Source organism: Pteropus medius, unplaced genomic scaffold, assembly GCF_902729225.1.
Source record: "Pteropus medius unplaced genomic scaffold, Ma_sr-lr_union100, whole genome shotgun sequence".
NCBI lineage: Eukaryota > Metazoa > Chordata > Mammalia > Chiroptera > Pteropodidae > Pteropus > Pteropus medius.
The window spans coordinates 10,080,299-10,104,343 of NW_024349519.1; the positions used below are offsets into that span (position 1 = coordinate 10,080,299).

The 24,045-nt window shown below is 40.0% G+C and overlaps 2 pseudogenes; both read right to left on the reverse strand.

Annotated features, from left to right (window-relative positions):
- Positions 1-3,810: 3,810 nt before the first annotated feature.
- LOC120618569 (60S ribosomal protein L23a-like) lies at positions 3,811-4,409 on the reverse strand (annotated as a pseudogene).
- A 13,826-nt stretch (positions 4,410-18,235) lies between these two features.
- Positions 18,236-18,354, reverse strand: LOC120618810 (uncharacterized; annotated as a pseudogene).
- Positions 18,355-24,045: the final 5,691 nt, after the last annotated feature.

A 24,045-nucleotide genomic window follows, 5' to 3' on the forward strand; every position in this document is an offset into this window, starting at 1 on the left:
AATTCTATACATGGATGTAGTAGGCAGAATTTTGGCTCCTGTGACCTTCACCTCCTGTGTTACTCCGTGGTTATGTTACTTACATACTAAAGGGACTTCTCAGATATAACTAAGAATACTAATCAGCTGACAGATTAGCCTGGATTATCTAGGTGGGCCCAGCTCAGTGTAATCATATGAGCTCTTAAAAGCAGAAGAGCAAGGTAGGAGAGGAGGCCAGAGAGATGTGGCAGAGGGGCAAGTCTGAGATTGAAAGCATGAGAAGGGTTTAACTCAGTGGAGCTGGGCTGACTGTGGTGGGGGCCATGGGGAAAGCATAAGGAGATTCATTCTGCCAGCAACTTGAATGAGCTTGGAAGTGAACTCCGTGAGATAATAAGTAAATGTTGTTTAAGCAGCTCAGTTTATAGTGACATTATGTCAGTGTAGGGGCTAAAAAATTAATACTTTTCCTCTCACCTTCTTAATTCTTTTAGCTGGGCTAATAATCAAATTAACAGAAATAGATTAACAGGATAAAATCAAAATTTTAATACATGCGCATGGGGAATTCATATAAGACAATGAGGCAATATTGGTTCTATATGACATTTTAGAAAAAGGAGAAAGGTGTGGTGTGGGGGGCAGGTTATCGGATTTCAGAAGTGAGAATGGGTGATTTACAGGTAATTGAGGAAGAGCAGAACACACATGGCAGGCAAATTCTTTCCAAGCAACTCAGAAACAATGGAACACAGAGGGTATCTAGCTAACAGGCCCCTGCGAGAAGCCCTCTTATTTACCATACTTAATTCAAATTAGCCTATGGCAAACATCCTAAGATTTTCTTTCTGAAACAAGTTTTTCTGTCTGAATCACTGGGGCAGGAAAGGGAGCAAGGTCAAAGATTCTTTTGTTTCTTAATAACCAGCTTAAAATCAATATTCCCAAAAGGCAGCTTCAGAGTGGCAAAACTTTGATCCCCTTCATCAACAATGGGAAACTAATATAATGGACGCCAAGTTATAACATCTGCCCAAGGTGATGTTTAAAGAACAAAATGCAAAGAATACGGAAAGATCTGTAAAGAAGAGCTCTCCTCCTGCCTGGAGCAGCTAGACTACTACTGAGAGAGAAGTACATTTTTATCTTTTAAAAGATGATTAAATCTCTGAACATGAAAGTATTAGTTCATGTAAAGTGTAGAATGAGTCAAGAGACAAGAGGTCTTTTTCATGAACAAGTCTTGAAAAACTCCAATGTTTAATGGCAAGGAAGAAGGGCAAGCCTTAAAGAGACAAGGAAATAGCCAGAAAAACAGAAGAAAAAGTAAAAGAATAATATCACAGAAGGCAAGGAAAGAGAACAATTCACATGAGTGAAAACAGTTCAGTCCTGTTAAAGATCAAGTAAGCGTAAACTTGAAAATACTCTTTGGATTTGACAAGAAGGGGATAATTGGAGACTTGAACCTAGAAATATAAAAGACCAATACAACCACAGAACCAGCTCAAAAAGGTCCCGTCCTGTTTAACAAGATACTGAGTTCCTTTTCAGGGATAACAGACCAAAACTGCATTTCATACAGTCAAAGCATGCACAGAGGAGAAAACTTTGACCTCCAGCTGCATCTAAAACAAGTTTTATATCTCCTCCCTCCCCTCCCCACCCCAACATACACATAGAACTAAAGGACTGGATCATAACTGGAACTTGAACAATGGAACCCTTTCAGAAGGGTCCATTGTCCAGGAAGATCCAGTGTTAATATCTTTTACCATAAATGGCCAAATCTCAAGGTCCTCCAATTAAACCTTGTCCCATTAGTACTTCTGCATGCCTGTTTCCCCTAACTCCTTAAAAACCCTTAACCAGTGAGCAAGATGGATTCGGAGCACTGGTAGGTCTCCTAGCTTCTCAGTTGGAGGCTTCTCAATCAATAAGCTTTTTCTAACTTCGAATTCTTGACACTTTGAGTTTTGGCTTTTCAAAGCGTTGACACGTGAACCTGGGTTCAGTAACACCAAGGACAGCAAAAACATTCCTGAAGAAGAACAGTTGAAGGACTTTCACAACCTGATTTCAAGACTTACTATATAACAATCAAGAAGTCTGTTTTGGTATAAGGATAAACTACCAATTACCCCTCACCCAGGTGTATTTCATGAGTGAGGGGCAATTGGTGGTTTATTCTTACTTTTCATATTTATTAACATGCTCATTTAACCATGTTAATAAATATGAATATAGAGAGATGTTAGTCACCATTTTATTAAATAGCATATGGTACACACTCCCCTGATTCTTGCTTTATTCAATAGGCCGTAGAAATCTCTCCAGGTCATGAAAATAGCTCTAAGTCACTTTTAATAATTACTTAAAATCCATCCTTATCCAATTGAAATTTACTTCGTTTCCAATTTTTGTCACTTGTGAACAACCCACAAGTATTGGAAGGATCGCCAGGATATAGACTGCTGGATTGAACTATAACTTCAACATAACAAATATTACCACGTTACTTTCTTTCATTAATACCCAGCAAGTTAATTTTTCCCTATCATTGACATGGATATCAATTTCTCAATCTATGTAAAGTGATCGCATTGTTGTGTTTATTTGCACAGTCAAAAAGATCTGGTAAATCGAATTACCAACTGGAAAGCAAAATTCAAGGCTAATTTGAAAAACAAAGAACAAAATGCTTAGAAGTTGGCCACAGGATCTAGCCTTCAAAAAGGAAAATAGGCCAGCAATTCAGATGCTAAGAGCTTTGAGTTTTGGAGACTGAAGTGTAAAATATAAAAAGCTACTAACTAATCAATTCATTCTGTTCAGATTCTTGGTCAAGGGAGATAAATTCTACCAATATGGTTTTTAAAGACCGTACTTCAGTCTGGTTGTGTTAGGTTTGTTCATTCTCAGGGGTGATATCTCAGGTAATAGAGGATGTCATGAGAGATGCTGAAAGACAGAATTTTCCAGTGGTTCTCTCAAGTCCTTGTCCCCACAGGTGTTCCTCCTCTTGCCTCCTGACACATGAACATAGCCCTTTCCTATCATCTTTCAATTCCTCCTGATTAAACAAACAGTGGCTACTAATCCACAAGAACTATTCCTCTCTTTCCCAAGGACACATTTTTGACAAACTAATCCCCACGCAGCCAAATTTCAACCTATAACTCCTGCTAAAATGTACTGGACTTCCTCTTCCCCTTGTTTTGCTCACCCTCTTCCTCCTGTACCTTCCCAAGGTCTTATTGCCTTTCCTAAACATATCCCTGTCATTGGACAGTATTTCTTCATGTCATAACATAGGTGAAGATGATGACCAAACTTATTGGCCTTATAACTTTATACTTTGGTCAAGATCAAGTTTTCATAATCTAGCTAAGAACTTTCTAAATCATTGAAAAATTTATAATCATTTTAGAAATTTAGAGTATGGATTCTCTCATCTGTATCAATTAATTCATCTCCTTAGGGGACCCAGAGGCAGGGAAACTCTTATGTAATGTGTAAATCTTCTGTCAAGCTCTCCAGATACAAAGTCTCAAACAATTGATTCCCCCACTTGCTGACAGCATTAGCAAATGAGGGACATAACTTCTCAAAGGATAAACTCTACTTTTGTCAGATCAAAGTGCACTATGTTGGTCATAACATCTTTATGCAAAAATGGAAAGTCTCTCTCCTTTTTGAGACTAGAAGCTCTTTATGACTTTATGACTTTAGCTGGCTAATTACCAAAACAGAATTCAGAAGAGTTTTTGAACTCATAGGATATTGTAGATATTAGATTTCTAACTTTCTGTACTTGCTGCCCTCCCCCCACCCTTTTTTTTTTATAGAGAAAAAATTTTATATTTAGAATTAGCCATTTGGATTCAATTTAGAATTAGCCAGCTGGACCCCAATTTTATTGGCAACATCCAAAGCATCATAGTTGGGAGCCAGTCGAACATATGCCTTCTTCTCTCCATCAGGCTTGCTCAGGGTATTGACGTGGGCCACATCAGTGTCAAAGAGCTTCTTCACAGCCTATTTGATCTGGTGGTCTGGTGCCAATTGGCTTTGACATCCACAATGCACACAAGTGTATTGTTGTCTTTTATCTTCTTCATGACTGGCTCAGTAGTCAGGGGAACCTTGATGATGGCATAGGGGTCAAGCTCATTTCTCCCAAAGGTGCTCTTCTGAGGATATTTGGCTGGCTTTAGAAGCTACAGTGTCTTGGGCCATTGGAAAGTGGGTGACGTGTTATCTTCTTCTTCTTCTCCTCCTCCTCCTCCTCCTCTTCTTCCTCCTCCTCGTCTCTTCTTTTTTCGGCTGTAGATGCCTGTCAGCACTGCTTTCTTTGCCTTCAAAGCCTTTACTTTGGCTTCAGCTTTGGGAGAAGCAGGGGCTTCCTTCTTTGCTTTTGGGGTCATCTTTGTAAAAAGCCTGAGTGCCCTTTAAATGATCTTAACTAGTCGACACACCTGAGTCCTTGCCCTGATGTCCAAATAGAATGTTCTGGCCTGTTACTTGTATTTAATTAATTAGTCCCAAGTAAGTGACCTTCGTGGCAATCACCTACTAGGCTCTAGGTGTCCCTAGAACCTCGCACAGGACTTGGATCTTATAACTAAAGACACCGGAGGAAGAATACAGACCACTCAAGATTGCGGTTGCACATGAACACTTTATTACTCACAATTAGATGTCTGGGTTCAGCTTAAGAGTGGGGCCCCGTGGTCATTCTCCTCGGCATTGGCTGCAGCCTCAAGTCAGGTCTCTTGACACATAGTCTCGTTTGGGTCAGTGTTGGAGCATGAAGTGCTGCTGCTGTCCTCTTGGCCCTACTCTTTATGCAGTTCCTCGGATACACCCTTATCTTGTCCACCACATGCGAGCATTACCTCATTGCATGTTGTGAGCAAGATAGCAAGCGAGCAACCTAAATATTTTCTTATGCTTATACTCTTAGTAAATATTGACATCAGCGGGCAGTCCGCTTATCTGTCTCACACAGTCAATATACACAGTTAAGTAAATATTTTGATTTACACAATTAAGTAAATATTTTGATTCCTTATACACCTGAATAGATTCACTACCCTTGGACTCCCTAATTGTCATAAACTTTTCTTTCTATTTGTATGTAGAAAATCAAGACTAACCCTAGGGGTTGTAACAACAATATAATGGACATCAGAGATCCATTGATTATACCCCCTCATTTGACCCCATAGCAAAAGCCTACACATCTTGTTTTGGTGCAGTGGCAATAGATGCCAGTCTGCAGACTTAGTCTTAGTATATGCACTTAACCGCATGGGCTCTGATGCTGTTCAAATGTTATTCTTCCCCCCACCCCCAATAGATATTATTTATTTATTTATTTACTTGACTTTTTTTTGTTTCCCCTCCCTCCCCCAACCCCTTCCCCTCTAGTAACCACTAGTCCATTGTCCATGTCCATGAGTCTCTGTCAAACCTTATTCTTGAATGGAAATACCTACTTAGCATGTTTATGCCTCTAAATTGACTTCCTATAAAAGCTTCTCCTCTCCATCTGCACATATTCTATCCATTGTGGGAACACTCTAGACCCCATCGCTGTTCTTCCTGGATGGAAGGCAAACCTCGAAACTGTCATGGGCTTATTTGGAAATTTCACCTGCCTCATTCTGACTTCTTTGAAACTCCTTTAAATGATCCATATTTAAAGCTGTCTATAGATGGGTACTAGTTCAGGATCAAACAAGGAGGCTATTATGCTGGACATGCTGTCACGATCCACTCAGATTTGCTTGGACCCAACCTCTCCCAGAAGCCAAATCTGCACAAGAGTTTGACAGTCCTTTGCCAAACAAATTTCTGTATGGAGTGATACATAATTCATTCGAAATTACATGTTTTAATATAAATTCTTGTTTTCTTAACTACATATTCATTAAATAGAACAGTAAAGGTAATATTTTTTTGCTATTTGAACACCCCAAATTTCAAAATAAAAGAAGCAGGCTTTAAAAATCTGAATGCTATGGTGTTTTTTCCTCCAAGCTTTCAGTTTCAGACTAATGTAGGCAGTATCATAAGCAATACAAAAATATGATGGCTTTGTACTACGTCAGCTTAGCTAAGTTCAAACTAACTTTCCCAGAATTTCTTTCCCTGCATGATTCTGAGTTACTACTGACCACAGGAAAAAATATGAGCATGTTTTAGAAGTCCTAAGTGAAACAGCTGTCATTTTTCTCACACTAAAAATCAGTACAGGGTGCCAAGCATTGTTGTACTGAGCACACATTGACACTGATCTGCTAGCTCACATTGTGGGAGTACAGAAGTACCCAGTCCATACTTCCTCAAGCACATACCTTATCTCCTTCTTCAGCTTTTCCTAGTCCTGGGGCCAGGTGCATGGGTAGAACCATGGTGAAGGGCACCAGCTTCTGCAGGTCACCCAACATCATGGTTTGTCTGTAGTTTCTAGTTTTTCCTTATGGATTCCAGTTCTTGCTCTTCCTTGCTTCGCATCCAGCTTTCCTGATTGCCAGCTGGATGACTTAAGGGCCTACACAAAAGAGAGGCAATAATAGGCTTGTATAGACTTTTCAACCAGCTATCATAATTGTCTAAGGTCTAATGCCTATAATAAGTTCCTTATTCTATTATTTATCTTTCTGCTTCTCTAATCAAGCTCCACTTGATAGGAGAGAGGAGTCAGTACACTTATGAAATAAGCATCTTCTAAACAGGAACATAAAATTATATTCGTAGCATTAATTATTTGCTATGTGCCAGACATTTTGCTAACTGTGCCTTATCTTGTTTGATCTTTACTACAACATTATTTTACAGGTGAAGAAATTGAACTCAAAAAGGTTAATAAGTTTGCCCAAGGGCACAGAGCTAGAATATGAGAAGCTGGACAATTGAGAGTTTCTGCTCAGAACTGTTACTGTTGGGGGCGATCTAAATCCGTCATTGCCCCAGTGGCACTGAGGGGGCCTCAGTTCTTTCTGCCAACAAAGTAAAGAATTACAAATCAGTGAAATTTAGGAAAAGTAAGATTTAATAAAGTATGTTCCAAGAGAGAAACAAGCTACACCAGAGATGGCCACAGTACTGTAGAAATAGAGAGATCTGCATTACATTTGGGCCATGGTGGGAGGTTACTAGAGTGGTGCTTACTGATTGGCATGTGTTGTCATTTTGATTGACAGTAGGCTGTTCTATAACCTTTTGTCTTACCCAGAATTCAGTCTGTTGTAATTAGATTCATGAACTTCCAGGCGTATGTAAGATATTATAATGATGGTATAATGAGGCTGAGGTGAAAAGGTCAGAGTACTCTTTACTAGCAAGCATTTGTGGCTGGCCTAAACTGGTTGCTATGTTATGGTCATTTATTTCCTTGTACTCCAGTATAGGGGCATTAATTGAAAAATGTTTTGTTTTTTGTTTTTTGTTTTCTGGAAGGTCCTTGGGGCTGCCTTTGAGTTTGGCCATTATTCTTGTCATTCCTGTGGTTACAGAGCTGGGTCTTCGCTCCTGCTCACAGCTACCTAACTGCCTAACATAACCATTGTCATCCCTGAAGAGCATAAATTCTGCATAGCAATAAATTCCCTGCACAGAATGGTGATTTTTTTTTTTACCCCATAGATATTTTTCACTTGTTCATTTTGTTTGAAAAGAATCTGAATATTCCACCCCAAAATATGCCACTTTGGCATAGAATTATTTTGAGTTGAAGGCATTAATAATCACCCCATCACCCCCACTTAACCCCACACCAAATGGAAGAAAGAGTGACTCTTATTTTTCAAAGAGAGGGAGCCACCACCAAGATGAGTTTTCATTAAAAAAAAAAACCTGCTAAAATAGCCCTTATTATCTATTAGTTTAACTTTTCTACAGTCTATTGTCTCTGAAGCCCAAACCCCCTTTCTTTTGTTAAAAGAGTATATAAGCCCTGCTTCTTTGAGTTTCATTTATTTTCTGTGAACTCCTGCACATAAAAAAATTAAGTGCCTTTTCTTCCATTATTCTGTCTTTCGTTAATTTACACACTCCCTACAATAAATCTAAAAGGGTAGAATTTTTTCCTCTCCACACATTTAAGTTAAAAAAAAAATTTTTTCCAAATAGATAAATCATCTGAAGAAATTCCTTTGATAGACAGCTTTGTTGAGAGATTCTCGAATGGAGAGACAGGACAACGAGGCTATGAGCAGGAAGGAGCATTTATTGATGCCGGCGCCAGCTCAGCAGATTCTCATCAAGGCTGAGTCCTGATTATAACATTTTCATATAGTCTTGTCATTCCTACACAGCTACAGATATAAGGAAGAACATTAATTGGTTGACAAGCTATGAGAAAACTGTTGTTAGCTGGAGAGTCCTTGAGGTGGGGGAAGGGTAGTCAGGAACAAACTCATTCAAACAGGAGATGACCAGGTGGAGTCGGGCTGCCACATTTCCCCCTTTGATGCTTGGACCCAGGACTGGGTCAGAGAGCATCATCTTCTTTTTCTAACTTTTGTTTTAGAAGGTCGTACCTCCTTAGCATAAGGATTTTTGCTGCAGTTTTTCTTTCTATTATAGCCTCTATAGGGAGGCGGTTGACCGGATAACAAGAGGCAACAGGCATGGGAGGAGGAGGCAAGTCCCAAGGAGGAGTATTATCCTAATTAAGGTCTTAAAGCCACCGAAAGTGGAGAACCAGTCTCCAAAGAGGTTACTAGGGTCTCATCCTTTCTAACTTTGAACTGGCATATGAGCTATTTTCCTAATATTAGTAGCTATGGCAGTCACAGCTTTGCCATCGTCATCTATTTTAAGGGTCGAATCAGTCTGGTTAAACTTTCCGCACATTTCTCCTTCTTCCGCTAATAGATAATCTATTAAATAGCTGAATGCATCTGGGTTCGTTGCCTGGCTAGAAGCTCTAAGCAGTTGCAGTCTCATTGGTTATGATCTCAAGAACTGCTTGTAATTTAATAATCTGGTTAAGCATGTATATAGGGGTCTGGTAACCCCAGCTCTCATCTTGGGCCCAAGTTGCAGGGCCATAGTATTGAATAATATGGTGAGACGGCCACTTATCTTCCCCCTACATTTGTTGTCCCCTATTTTAAATGATCTCTTAGTCCGGGCCTTCAAATCTTGTAATAGGGGAACACCTAGCTCTTTTCCTCCTTGGTCAGGAAGAAGGAAGAAGCCAGGCTGAATGCTCCCAATGGTGCATCTTCCCTTCCAGTTCATCAGGAATTGAGTATAAGCCCACTTTCCACAAATCCAGAAGAGCCCATCGGGCACTTTCTAGTTTTGGGGCTGGTGAAATTGAGATTTTTCCCAGAATGTGCCAATAGTTGGAATGGCATGGAAAGGGTTAGGGACCATGCCATTTTCTATAGTACATTTTGGTTGAGAGAGTGGTACAAGGAGGAGTTAGCTGCAATATTAATGGCCCAATACCAGGAAGGAGACTTCGGCCACAAGTTTAGGTCTGTGTGATTTAAAAATAGCATTCTTTTACATGGGGTTTCTCCAACCCATTGAGTGTATCCTGTACCTATCCAGCCAAGACATTCTTCCCCTACTACTTCTGAAGAGAGGATCCAGCTCTGGGGTTGACCCTCTTCGTGGTGAGCTACCATGTGGTTCCACTGGAGGAGGTAAAAGGCGTCTAGGCTAGTTCCCTTCCAAGGCCAATGTTCACTCATGTGTACTCCTCCACAAACCTAGCATTTAATGACACCAAGTTCGTGGGCTATCCTCTCAGCTAGCTCAACAAAGAGGTTTTTCTCTAGGTTTTGGCCCAAGGAGGCCTTTAGCTGATTATACTTTTGTGGGCTTTGGAACCTAGGAGACAGTGTAGGCTTAGATGAGGTTGAATTATGCAGCCATTGGACAATTTCTCCGACTGCTGGGTCCTCTGCATAGTTATGGACATTTCCCCCGCTTGAGGTTCATTGCCCACAAACCCAAGTTTCTCCTAATTTTTCAGGCTCTTGGCAGGATTGGCCACTCTCAAATCTAACCTTTATGCACCCCATCCACTATTGGAATCCCCAACGAGTGCAGAGCGTGGCGTTTAGGGCACACTCTTTGGGTAGGCTGATTCCAGAAGTGAAGCCGGTGGCAATGTTGGACTCTATTCTATACTTTTGCATGCAATGGGTACAAGGAGAAGAAGTAGTGGGGAGACTACTGGAGCCACACGTGGCAGAGTAGGAGAAGGAAAAGAGACTTTAGGGGTGCCATCCTGACGTCATCTTCAGGCTTCTGCTGCGTGTAGATTGGTCAACTTCTGGTGTGACCAAAGCGGGGCCCTTCATTTGTTGGCACAGTTGGTGTTTTCTTCTGGAGGGTTGCCTTGAGGGGCTCAGAAGGGTCTGGAACACATTCCCACTCTGCAGCTGTGGGTTTAAGTCTGCTGTGATATATCAAGGGCGTTATTTCAGCAACCTTAACTGCAGTGGGAGTAGACAAAATAACAGTAAAAGGGCCTTTCCACAGAGGTTTTAGGGGCTGAATGTTCCATTCCTTTACCAAGACAGAGTCTCCTGGCTTAAAGGAATGACCTTCAGTGGTTAAACTGACAGGGAGCCTTTTCCTAACCCAGTGGTTGAGAGTCTGAAAGGTGGTCCCTAGGGCCTGAAGCTGTTGTTTCAGAGTCAATTCACCTATTTCCTTGAGGTCTCTTCATAGTCCTTTGATGAGTGATGGTGGCTGCCCACCATCTCATAGGAAGAGAACCCAGTCTTCTTGATTGGGGCCAACTTGATTCTTAATAGTGCCATGGGGAAGATTTCATCCCAATGTAGATGTGTTTCCTGACATAGTTTTACCAACTGAGTCTTAAGGGTCCTGTTCCTATGTTCCACCTGTCCTGAACTTTGTGGTTGTTAGGCAGTACGCAATTTCCATTTAATATTTAAATTCTTGGCGAAAAGCTGCACTATTTCTGCTACAAAAGCTGGCCTGTTATATGAGCCAATGGTAATTGGTAGGCCAAATCATGGAATAATTTTTCGGAGGAGCAGTCTGGCTACTTCTTGGGCCTTCTCAGTCCAGGTGGGATAAGCCTCTACCCAACTGAAATAGGGGCATACAAAGATTAAGAGATACTTGAGGCCCTGTGATTGAGACATTTCAGTGAAGTCTACTTCAAGTTCCTCAAAGGGCATGCCTTCGACACTTTGGACCACCGGTGGAGCATACAGCCTTTGCCTGGGGTTGTTGCGGGCACAGACTTCTCACCACTCAGGAGGTGCTAGAGAGCCGGGGGGACATAGAAGTACCAGCCCAGAGTGGTTTCTAGGGCAGTGCGACCAAAGTGAGTCCTTTGGTAAAACTGCTTGACAAAAGCTGGAGCTAGGATCCCAGGGACTGCAATTCGCCTGTCCTTGAACTTCCACTACCCACCAGAGAGGAGGCTCCCCTCTTCAGTTTAAACCAGGCTTCTTCTTGAGGCGAGTACTTGAGGCGAGTACTTGAGGCGAGTTCCCATTCTGCTAAGGGACTGGGAAACAGGGAGGCAGTTAGAGCTGAAGGGCTTGTCATTTATTTCCTTGGCCGCTGCCTGTTTGGCAACATGGTCTGCCCTGCAGTTTCCCCGGGCTGTTATGGTGTCCCCCTTTTTGTATCCTCTGCAGTGCATGACTGATACTTTCTTGGGGGCCCACACAGTATCTAAGAGTTCTAGAATTTCTTTTCCATATTTTATGTGTTTTCCCCAGAATTGATTAGACCCTTCTCTTTGTACAGAGAGGGTGGTGAAGGCATACTTAGAGCCAGTATATTATGTTAGCACTCATTCCTGCTGCCAGCTGAAAGGCGTGGATCAAGGTGATGAGCTCTGCTTTTTGTGCTGAGGTTCCCCTAAGCAAAGGCTTTGCCCCAGTGGTGGAATGTAAGGTCACCACAGCATATCCTGCAAGGCATACTCCTCCCCTCACAAAGCTGCTACCATCAATGTAATAGTCTACACCAGGGTCCTTGAGGGGCTGGTCTGTCAAGTTGGGTCAGCTGGAAAACACTTCATCCATGACTTCAATGCAATCGTGGTCTGGCTGGTCGGGCCCAACAGGTAGCAAGATGGCTGGGTTCAATGTTCATGCTACCTCTAGGCAGATGCATGGATTCTCACACAGTATTCCTTGGTATCTGACCATCCAGGCATTAGTTAGCCATTATTGTTCCTTGTGTTCCAGTAATGTTATTACTGAATGTGGTATTCGAACTGTCAGTTCTTGCCCCATAATTAGTTTTTCTCTGACACAAGGAGGGCTGTGGCTGTGAGTGCTTACAAGCACGGTGGCCAGCCCTGGGTGACAGTCAAGTTGTGTGGAGAGATAAGCCACAGGATGGTGCCAAGATCCTAGCAGTTAGGTTAAGACTCCTACTGCGACACCCGTCTGTTCGTGTACATACGGAAAGAAAGATTTGGTTAAGTCTGGGAGTTCTAGTCCAGGGGCATTAGTGAGTGCCCATTTGATTTCTTCAAAGGCCTTCTGTTATGTAGATTCCCAGAGTAGGGGCTCCTGTTCTCCCCTCTTTGTGGCTTCGTAGAGGGGTTTGGCCAGGATGAAGAAATTAGGTATCCAGATTCTGCAGAAGCCAGCTACTCTGAGGAATTTGAGGACTTGTCTCTGGGTGGTAGGGATGGGAATTGAGCAAACTGTTTGTTTCCTTTTTGGACCAAGTTGGTGCTGTCCCTGTGAGAGGTGAAAGCTGAGGTATTTGACTCTTTCTTGGTAGATCTGAGCTTTCCTTTTAGAGACCTTGTAACCTGCTTCCCAGAGGAGATTGAGGAGTAGATGTGTTCTTTCTGTGCATTCCTCATAGGTTTTTCCTGCTAAGAGGAGGTCATCTACATACTGGAATAAAGTACAGCTGTGTTGGTCTGCCGGGAAGGCCTCTACATCTGAGGCTAGAGCTGTCCCAAAGATGGTCAGGGAGTTTTTGAACCTCTGAGGCAATCTTGTCCAGGTCAGTTAGTCTTGTCTCTGCTTTTAGGGCTTATCCATTGGAAGGCAAAGATTGGTTGACTCTGAGGAGCCAGGCGAATGCAGAAGGAGGCATCCTTAAGGTCCAGAAGGAGGCATCCTTAAGGTCCATCCTTAATAAGCTACTTCAGTGGGGATGAGGCCTAGGAGGATATACAGATTGGAGACAACAGGGTGCAGGGTGACAGTCGCCTGGTTGATTGCTCGTAAATTGTGGACCAGCCGGTATTCATTGGTCTCTGGCTTCTGAAACAGCAGGAGAGGTGTATTCCAGGATGATTGGCGGGGAAGACGACTTCCATAGTTCAGAAATTTCTCTAAATGTTTTTAGATCCCTACTTGTGCCTTATAGGGGGTGAAATACTGTTTTTGGTGGGCTGGCTCAGCTCCTGGTTTTAACTCTATCACCACTGGAGGAATGTATCAGACCAGTTCTGGAGAGTTGTCTTCGCCCACACTCCAGGCACCTTGAAGGGGAGTTTGGGTCTCTGTTGGGTCCCTTCTATGAGACTATAGAGGCGTCACTCTTCTCCTTGGGGAACCGTGAGTGACATGATCCTTGCTTCTGGCCTCCCTAAGCTTAGGGCTGGCTGCTTGGCCACATGTGTCAAAGGTAATTTGAGCCTGTAGTTTTCCTAAAAGCTCTTGTCTCATCAGTGCCACGGTGCAGTCGAGCAGATATAGGAATTCGTGGACGACTTCTCATCCTCCTAGGTTGCACAGGCAGAGCTGCAGGAAGGGGCGATGGATTCACCCCCCGGTTGCTCCTATAATGGTAGCTTGTCTTTGAGAAAGGGAGCCCACAGGCCAAGTTACAACTGAGTGTTCAGCTCCAGTGTCAACCAGAAAGTCAATAAATCAGCACCCGACTATCGTTTGGGCCATAGGCTCCAGGGGGCGTGGCAGAATGGAGCCCGGTCCAGCCTAGTGCTGACAATACAGGCTTCTTTTTCTTCAAATGACCTTGGGAGAGTGCCAAGGCTCAGGCTAGGAGGACCCTACAGTTCTCCTTTAGGCAGACTCTCAACCAAGGAGGTCGGGTGTGATCTATTGCCTCCCAAGAATTGATATAAGGGAATTGGTTTGGGTGGTTTGGTTGACCCATAATGACTTGAGAGACCTTTGCAATGATTTCCTTATCAAGAGCTCCTTTTGCTGGCCACCCAATGCCAAAAGAGGGCCAGTCGGTCTCACAAAAGGTGCTGAGTTTCTGTGGGGTAAGTTTAACTCCATAATCTCCTGAATAACCCTTTTTGAAATTCTTAAGCATACAACCTAAAAGTGTCTGTTTATTCTGTTGTCCACCCATCCTTCCACCCGTGGTCTGTGATGCACATGCACTCAGATTTGCTTCGCCTGACTCCAGCTGCTCCCCTCAAGGGGATCTTTCAGGTGCCTCTTAGCAATTGGTGGGTTGGTATAAACCCCCAACTAGGATCACTGAACTAGACTCCTCACGGGGATCCAGTGACACCACCCTAAGCCATATGAGGTTAGCCATGGAACTGCAAATAGGGGCTCAACTCTCGCTTTGTAAAAGGTCATGTCTCAGCCACACACAATCATATACCAAACACACTCCACCTTCTACCCTACATACCTGAGAGGTTTCCTCTAACAAATACAGAGTACTCGGAGTTGATCAGACTCCCCTTCTGTCCTCTAGTGGACAGGCTGTTCCTGGGATCCGGGTCCTTACCACTCAGTCAGGCGGTGCTCCTGGGCCAGTTCTTGTACCTCTCCGGGTTCCATTGTGCTCTCGGAGCCACCGCCCAGATCTGCTGGAAGAGTCATCATCCCCCATAGACAATAGGTCTGCTGGAGTGCCAGATGAAGTCCGCTTCTTCCAGCATCCTGGGGACCAAATCCCGAAGACAAGGGAGGCAAAAAATCACCATCTCTGGATCCTGGATGAGCCCCAGAAATGTTGCAGGATTCTTGAATGGAGAGACAGGACACCGAGGCTATAAGCAGGAAGGAGTGTTTACTGATGCCGGTACTAGCTCAGCAGATTCTCATCCAAAGGCTGAGCCCCGATTGTAACACAACAGGCAGTTTTATATAGTCTTATCATTCCTGCACAGCTACAGATATAAGGAAGAATATTAATTGGTTGGCAAGCTATGAGAAAACTGATGTTAGCCAGAGAGTCATTGAGTTGGGGGAAGGGCAGTCAGGAACGAACTCGTTCAAGCAGGAAATGGCTAGGCAGAGTCAGGCTGCCACAACATAGTACAGAATTGTTAATTAAGTCTTCTTAGTCAGAACTTGCAAGAGACCTACTCTACCTAAATCAACCACAATTTAGAGTGTTAATTTGTCTTTCTTTTGAAAAGCATACTACCCACTATATATCACATGAGGAAAAATTCCTAGGTATGGGAGGGAATACACACTACAAGTTTTTGTACAAGTCACAAGAAGCCAACCTATTGCATCACATATCATCAAAGAAGAGTCAGGGCATGCTGAAACATGCTGTGATTTGTTTGTACCAATATTTTCTTTATTATAAAAATAATTTATGCTCATTAGACAATGAGAAAAATAAAATATTACTAATAGCCTATTACCCAAAGATAACTATCATTTTTATATTAGTGTTTTTCTTCCCATGGCTTCATTTCTATGCACAGTTTTAGTTTTCTTTAACAAAATAGGTTTACATGTTATAATATAATCTTCAGAAACATAAGCCTAATGATTGCACATTTTTTTAAAGGAAAAGAGGTACTATATTTTGCTAAATCATTTCTCCAGTGGTAAATAAAGAGTTAATGGATAATTCTTTCTTCTTTGGTTTTACTTAGATACCGTTAACCTAAAAACAAAAGAGTCAAGGTGAGTGGCAACAAGGGTTTATTTGAGATCCAAGAAGAATTGCAATTCTGAGAAGCACTGATTCAGGCAGAAACCCAAATACTATTCTCATTAGGAGGAGAAGGCAAGGGGTATTATGAGAAAAGAAAGAGAATAGTTAAATAGAAGGAATTTCTATGAGTGCAGATAAGCTAGGAAAGGAATTTCTGTAGGTATAGATAAGATAACAGTGATGTTAATTCTAAAGAATGTCTTTAATTGGTAGTTATAGCAGCTTTTATGTTATCTTTGCAAACAATTGTTTGGAATACAATGCTGCTATAGGCCTAGTCCAAAGATTATTTTGCCCAGTTTTAACATTCCAAAGGTTTGAGGAGTTAAACTTGCAAGGTAGTTCCTTTGGGATGACAGCCCCAACTCCATTTTGAAGTGGCTCTGTCTATATTATTTTTTACAACACAATAACATTTTAAAAAATCAGGACTTTTTACAATACAAAAGTTATGCAGAAATGTTGCAAAAATTTAATTTTCAATTTCCAACTCCAGAAATGACCACTGTCAAATTTAATTTTGTGTATATCCTTCCAGAGCCTTGTCTGTGAATATACAATTATATTAAAAGATGAAATTCTTAGATAAATTTGTTAGTACATGTAAAAGTTTTATTGAATTATGAAGGAACCAGCAGGTAAGAAAAATGTTGATTTGAGAAGCATTTAAAGAACAGTCTTACACATTCAAAAGGGAAAGAAAGGCCAAATAAGTGTGCTAAATTGGTTGAGTGGTTAACTTTTTCAGAGAGATAATGACCTATCATATTTGGGGTTAGTATCTCTACCAGGTGGTAACCATTCTATCAACTTATCAAGTTTACAGGTAAATTTCTAATCTTATAGAGCAGTTGTACATCTGTACCTTCATTAGATGTTAATTGTTGTCAGATATATACTATCGTTTTCCAAGAATGTTACATTAAAGCAAGCAGACTTAGTAAACGTTGTCATATATAAAAAAAAAAAATTCAAGCAATTATCACTTAGTCTCTTTACAAGTTTGGAATAAATTTATATATATATATATATATATATATATATATATATAGTGTGTGTGTGTGTATATATGTATACATCACATATTTTTAGTATATGTATACTATATATACATACATAATGTATATTTAAGGTATATATTTATATACACACATACATTGTCTCTTCAAAAATATAAAGGTATTTCCCTAAAATTTTTTTCTGGTAACCTTATATCTTTGTTTATCTTTAGATTTTTAAATCTCCCTCCTCCCAAAATATTTATTATTTGATGTAATATAAGTATCCTTTTTTTCATCAAAACAGATGAAACATCACTTATTGAATAGTTCATCTTTTCCCACTGATTTGAAATAAAACTTTAGGTTACTATATTATATATAGATATATCATCGATTCTATTTCTGAACTTTCTTCTCTTTCAGTATAGACCAATTTGTCTAAATCTGCTTTAATATGACAATATTTTAATAGCTTTCTTCATATTTTTATATCTGGGAGAGCATATCTCCTATGTTTATTCTTGTTTAAAATATGTTATTTAAGTAAATCTACTCTCCCAGATATTGTTTTTTATTAATGAATTATATTTTTTTGAACTGATAGAAACAGAATTTTGGAGTCATTGGGTATATTCAATGTCAAACTGTTTCTCAAAGAAGTTGTATCAGTTTACACTGCCAATAGCGGGGCACAAAAGTTTCTGTTGCTCATTTCTCACCAATCTGTGGTTTTATCAACCTTTTTAATGTCAGTCATTCTACTGAGTATAAAGAAATAACTTATTGTGGTTTTACTGATTATAATGGGAGATAGCACCTTTACATTTCTATTTGCCTTTTAGAATTCCTATTTGATGTCATGCCTGTTCAAGAATTTAGCACATTTGGGGAGGAAAGGTCTGTATTTCTTTGTTTTTATTATGGTTTTGAGTTTACATTTTTCATCCACCTGGAATTAATTTTGGTGTAAGGTAAGTTGTAGGAGTTCACCTATCACTTTCCAGATGGTTATTCACTTGTCTCAATACTACTTATTGAACAATCCATTCCAGGTCTTTGATAATTATAGAATCAATTTTTGTGCATGTGTCTATCTATCTATTGTACATGTATATATAAATTCTATCGTGACTTCCTTTGTACTGCATAGAATGCATAGATAAGTTAAAAATTTCCTTGGTTATTTTTTTTTTTATATCAAGTCCTTCAATCTAGGAGTACTGTACATCTCTCCATTTATTCAGATATTCTATTATGGCTTTTTATTTTATTTTATTTTTAGTCAAGGCAACCCTGGGTTGACCTCATGGATTGCAAGGACCTTGTCAGCTTACAAGCCCTTATTTATTTATTTATTTATTTATTTTTATTCTTTATGCCTATAGCACCTAGTCTTCCTAGGTGGTCTCCCATCCAAGTACTAACCAGGCCCAACCCTGCTTAGCTTCCGAGATCAAACGGGATCGGGTTTGTTCATGGTAGCATGGTCGTAGACTTCTATTATGGCTTTTTATACAATCTTATAATTTTCTTCCTAGATAATCTAGTTTCTCTTGCTATTATAAAAAAATTTTTTCCATTATGTTTTCTGATTTTTTCTATTGACTTTTAAAATTTGTAGTTTTATATATATACATATATATATATACACACACATAAAATTTAACATTTATAGTGTACAATTCAGTGGTGTTAAGTACATGCATAATGTTGTACAACTATCACTACTACTCTCTGATTTATTTCTGGCTACATTATTGAAGTAGCTCTTGGCAGAGAACCTCAATTGTAAGAACATTAATAACTAAAAGTTGGAAAGCATTCACAACAAACTAACATTTTCCATAAATTAATTTCGTGACTGAGAGCTTTCCATCAAGTCTAGAGCAAGGCAAGGGAGGATTTGGTTACTTGGGGGATTTAGATTGATTTAGACTAATCAGGAAATAATGAGAGATTCAAAAATTGTTGATTGAGAAAAGGCTGTGACAAGGCCAGACTTTTCTCCTTTGCCTGAACCTGCTTTGTATCTAATCAACTTTCCATTCTTTTCCTTTCCATTAGAATATTTTGTCCCCCCGACACTAGCTAATTAGAGAGAAAAACATCTGTTCCACTGACTGAGATGTCCCTTGCTTACAAAACAATCTCAACTGTAAATCACCCCAACTATAGCTGTTTATCCTTCCCTATAAAAGTCTAAGGCAAGACCACCCTGCTAAGATACTCTGATCAGAATAAAATCAAATGAATATGTCCTAACAGGAAAAGTCATGCTTAACCAAGCCATTTTTTCTTAAAAACTTGACTTGCCTTACCTATTCATTATTCTGCAAGATGTAGAAAGCGAAGGATATATTTATCAGAGCCACCCATAAATGATCTATCTTCTTCCTGGGGCCTAGCAAACCTCATTCATGTGAGGGGCATAAGGAAATGAAAGAGTGACTTTAGTATCCTTGGGAAACATTAACTACATTCTTAAGAATCCATCCAGAGAGAGCATATTATCCAAAATCATTAAGACATAGCTAAACATCTTTGTTTAGCTGTCTGAGTTTGTGCTCTCTCACCCATTAGCTGTTGAACTATGAGGCAGAGGTTGGGATGTGTAATAAGGCATATTGTAAAGTGCATACCATGAGTTTATAAAGGCATATTGTAAAGTGCATATCATGAGTTTATAAATCAGAAGATATGAATTATAGTTCTAACTCTGGTACTAACTAACCTTAGAAAATAATTTAACCTTTGAGCATTTAAATCTGTTTTCTTTAAAAAGTCAAGGAGTACTACTAAGTGACTTTCAGATGCCTTTTGCATCCCCAAACTATAGCATTATACAATTAGCAAATAACTGGCAGAAAACTTTTCTCCAGGAAACCCTCACTGTAGGCCTCCTTCTTTTACCTCTGTCAAGTCACTGATTATGACTTTTAATTTCTAGGCTACTTGCTTTTCGCTTTTTTCTTCTCTTTCTTCCCCCTTCTTTCTTTTCTCCTTTCATCTGTCCATCCATCTGTCCATCTGTCCTCCCTCCTTCCCTCCCTCCCTTCCTTCCATCTTCTTTCTTTCATCATGAAGGAGTTCAGACCGTGGACAAGAAAGGGGTGCTATAATAAATTTAACTAAAAGTAATCTCACAGGGTGAACAATTATAAATTCCTAACTGAGCAGGTCATGGTAGGTAGTCACTACCCAGGCCTATAACTTTAGTAAAAGGTTTATCTTTGCCTTAAGCAAGTCCTACCCATTTTTCCGGTGCATCTAGGTTAACACGCCTTTGAAATACCTCTTTTTCAAACCCCTCAGAAGCTTAACCACCCTGAAGAGAGCACATAATCTTATTAACTATCCTGTAACCCAGTCCTCATCTTGCTTTCTTCCACCCTCATTTAATCTTCCTTATAGTCCCCCTCTTAATTGCAAATGTATAAAAGAAACTGCAAATGGTCATTCTAGGGAGCATTTTTCTCAGTCTCTTGAGAACTTCCAGAGACATATCCTCTGTTTGGCTCAGATAAACCCTAATAAACGCTTATAAAAATTTTCTAGAGGTTTAAGCATAAGAATGCTCATCAATAAGAACAAGTCCCTCCAGAATGTGCCACATTTGAGCTGAAGACAATAAAGGCCCAAAAGACTCAGGAGAACCTTTACCTCCCCCTTAACTGCCTAAAAGAATTTAGATAGAAGATCTGGCCCAGGAAGAGAACTATCACCAGAGATAACTAAAAAGAGTTTGGGCTAGGTGTAGTAGGCTAGGGGAATTAGGCAGGGCCTGTTTGTTCAAAGTCCTTGTGGATGCCAGGCCTGGCCGGCCCAAGGTCTGGCTGTGATCCAAGGTCTGGCTGTGATCCAAGGCCTGGCTGATCCAAGGCCTGATTGGCCCAAGATCTGGCTGGTCCAAGGTCTGGCTGTGATCTAGGCTCATGGCTAAGAATAGGACTCCAGATTTAGAAAATACGTAAACATACTTCAGCTTATTGTAACATGCATGCGTGGCTGAATGGCACTTTTGTACTCTGCTAAGTGAGGAGCCACGTGGTCCCCAGGAGAGCAGAAGGGGAGTATGAGAAAGAGGAGCAGAAGTGCACACAAGACTGCACGCCCCATGCAATAGACTGCACTCCCCAATAGAACTGCACTTCCCAGCAGAAGTGTGCTCTGCACAATAAAGTTGGGTCCTGTCATTTCATCCTCATGTCTGCCTCTTGTGCATTCTTCCAACTAGGCGTCTCACCATCGAACCTTCCCTTCTCGGTCAGCAATACCTCTGACACTTGGCAGAGCAGACACAATCCACTCAGCCTTGACAGTCCTCTCTGTCCCATTGTCTCTGCATGGCATCGAAAAGCTTTGTTTACCAAACATTTGTTCTTCCCATCTTCCTGTGAGTTGTCTTTCCTTCTTTTGAAACCTCAGGCCCCTACCCACTTCTCTTTAGCTCAGGATGGCATATAAGACTCAATTGTCTGACTATCTGAGAGCCTCATGTGTCTTTGTGGGGCACTCATACATACAAAATTAAATTTGCTTTTCTCCTGTTAATCTGTCCTGTCAATTTAATTATTAGACCAGCCAAAAGAACCTAGAAGGGTAGAATAAAAATTTTCTCCCCTACAGTCATCGTGAGGAAATTCATTATCTCACATAACGAGAAGTCCAGATGTAGGCTATTCCACCTTTTAACTTAATATGACATGCACAAAAATTTTTGAGACTCTTTTGGGGGAAAAAAATACCTGTGATTTTGATTACCCTTAGGACGTCCTAGACAGAGTTTGGGGATTTATGCACCTTTAGGGACCACCCCGGAGAAAGCACACTAATTATGGTTACTTTTGTCCGCTAAGTTCAGATGTAACCGTTTAAATAAAGCTACCACCTGAGTCCTCAGTCTTCTAGTACTCCCTGCAGGTTTATTAAGTTCAATTGTTTGTGGCTCTTTTTATAAGGCCAGTCTTTATGCTTTATCAACCACCTTGCCTTAATAAGACTGTGCAAGAGGACTCCACTATTTCCAATCCACTGATTTAATGCCAAATAAACAGCAGAATTGTTGATTAAAAAAAAAAGAAAATGGCAGAAATTTGTGTTGCCAAGTGTTAATTTTGTCAACAAATTACATTCTATCAAATTAGGATCCTCAGTTACCTCTACTTGAATCTTTTCCCACATTTCACTTGTCCCTGGTTTATATGAACTCTTATCAAATCTTACCCCACTAGATAATTTAGTATCTCTCAGTCTTAATTATCCTGTTCCAATCCAGGCTTCACACTGCAACCTTACATCCCTCTCATACACCATTATATGTGCTGTGAGAGGAAAAAAATGATATAAACCCCGACCTATTGGAGTTTAGAATTTTAGAGAAAGCAAGATATATAGACATTGCGAGAGATAATATTAATGGAACCACTTCGAAATGAAGTCAGAGCTGCATCTCAAGGAACTGTCTTGCAAGTCTCAATCCTTAAACCTTTGGAATGTTAAAACTGGGAAAAATAACCTTGGCTGGGCCTAAAGCAGCATTTTATTCCAAACTATTATTTGCAAAGATAACAGGAAAGCAGACATTACCAGACTGAAAATTAAAGACATTCTTTAGAATTGACATCATTATGTAAGCTTATCTGCACCTATAGAAATTTCTTCCTTAGCTTGTTCAGCCATAGAAATTTCTTCCTTCTATTCATGTAATCTTTTGCCTTCCCTTTCTCTTCAATGCCCCTTACCTTCACTTCCAGGTCAGAGCACTATATGGATTTCTCCCTGAATTTATGCTTTCCAAATAGCTATTCTTTTGTATCTCAAATAACTGTGTGCTGCTTCTCACGTTGGCCTGTTCTTCTTAGGTTAACATTATTATGAATCGATACAAAGAGCTGCTTTTAAAATGAGAGTTAATGATAAAAAAAAATAGGAAGTTCCTCATCATATTCCACAAGTGAAAGATTTTACTGAGAAAAAGTAGGAAGCATAAAGAAGACAAGGAATTTGACAAAATATAGGTTTTTACACTTGAAGAATCTTCAAATTAAAAGACAACCTGAAAACAAAAATTTAAACCACATGACAAAGCTTAATATCTTTATTATACAGAGCTAAGTATTAAAATGTCCTTATGCTCTTCAGAGAAAGTTTGACAGTTCTATAGCCATGGTAACAAGCAATCCTCCTAAATCAATTTGCTTTTGTGAAAATGCCTTTGAAAGCCAACCAATCAAAAACAGCTCAATGTTCCTGAAAGTCAGCTAGTCAACAAGTCTTGCCAGAACAACCTACTCTCATCTCTGTAACTAGCACAAGCCACATTTTTAAGGCTGATGTCAACCCACTCTTGTCTCTATAATCACTAGGCAAATGCTTCCCAAGGACCACTAGGCAAATGCTTCCCAAGGACCTCATTAGCCCAGCAGTTTGCTTTCCTTGAGGATACTGTACCTGATCAGCATAGTTCTTTCTTACTTAAGTCATAAATTCAACTTTTTAGTTACAGATATTGAGTGTAAGTCCCCTCTTTTGACCAGACCAGGTATAAATAGGCAAAAATGCTGTTAGAAAAATGTGCAGAGAATGTTGGACAATAATTCATAATGGAGAAAATCTAAATGCAAAAAAAAAAAAAAAAAAAAAAGTTCAACCTTACAAGTAATCACAGAAATTCAAATTAAAACATTGAGATACTTCTTTTCCCTAAAAAGATTAATGCTTGTAAGGGTTTACTAAAATAAATAAATTTAAATTCTTGAAAAATCTTTATTTTACTGTATCTTGGAAGTTTTATTTTTATCCCCCCACTCGTTACCCCAGAGAGAGGGGGGTTAGGAGAAAAGGGAGAAAGGGGATAGTTGAGGAGGAGGGGAGGAAGAAAGTGGAGGAAAAGGAGGGGCAGGGGAGAAGTAGAAACTTTAAGACATAAGAAGAAACTTTATGAACAAATCTTTGCCTTGATAATGGAAGATATGTGATATACCACCATGTTTTGATGATCAAATTATAAAATGAAAAGGATGAATGAACAGTCTTATGTTCTTACTAACAGTGGCCTTGTTTTTTTCTAATAATGCTGTTTGTATGGAATTCTATTGTTTTCTCATTTTAACATAGCTATACTGGCTTTCTTTTTGCTTGGCATAACTTTCCCTTCTATTTACTTTATATTCTATTCTTTTCTATT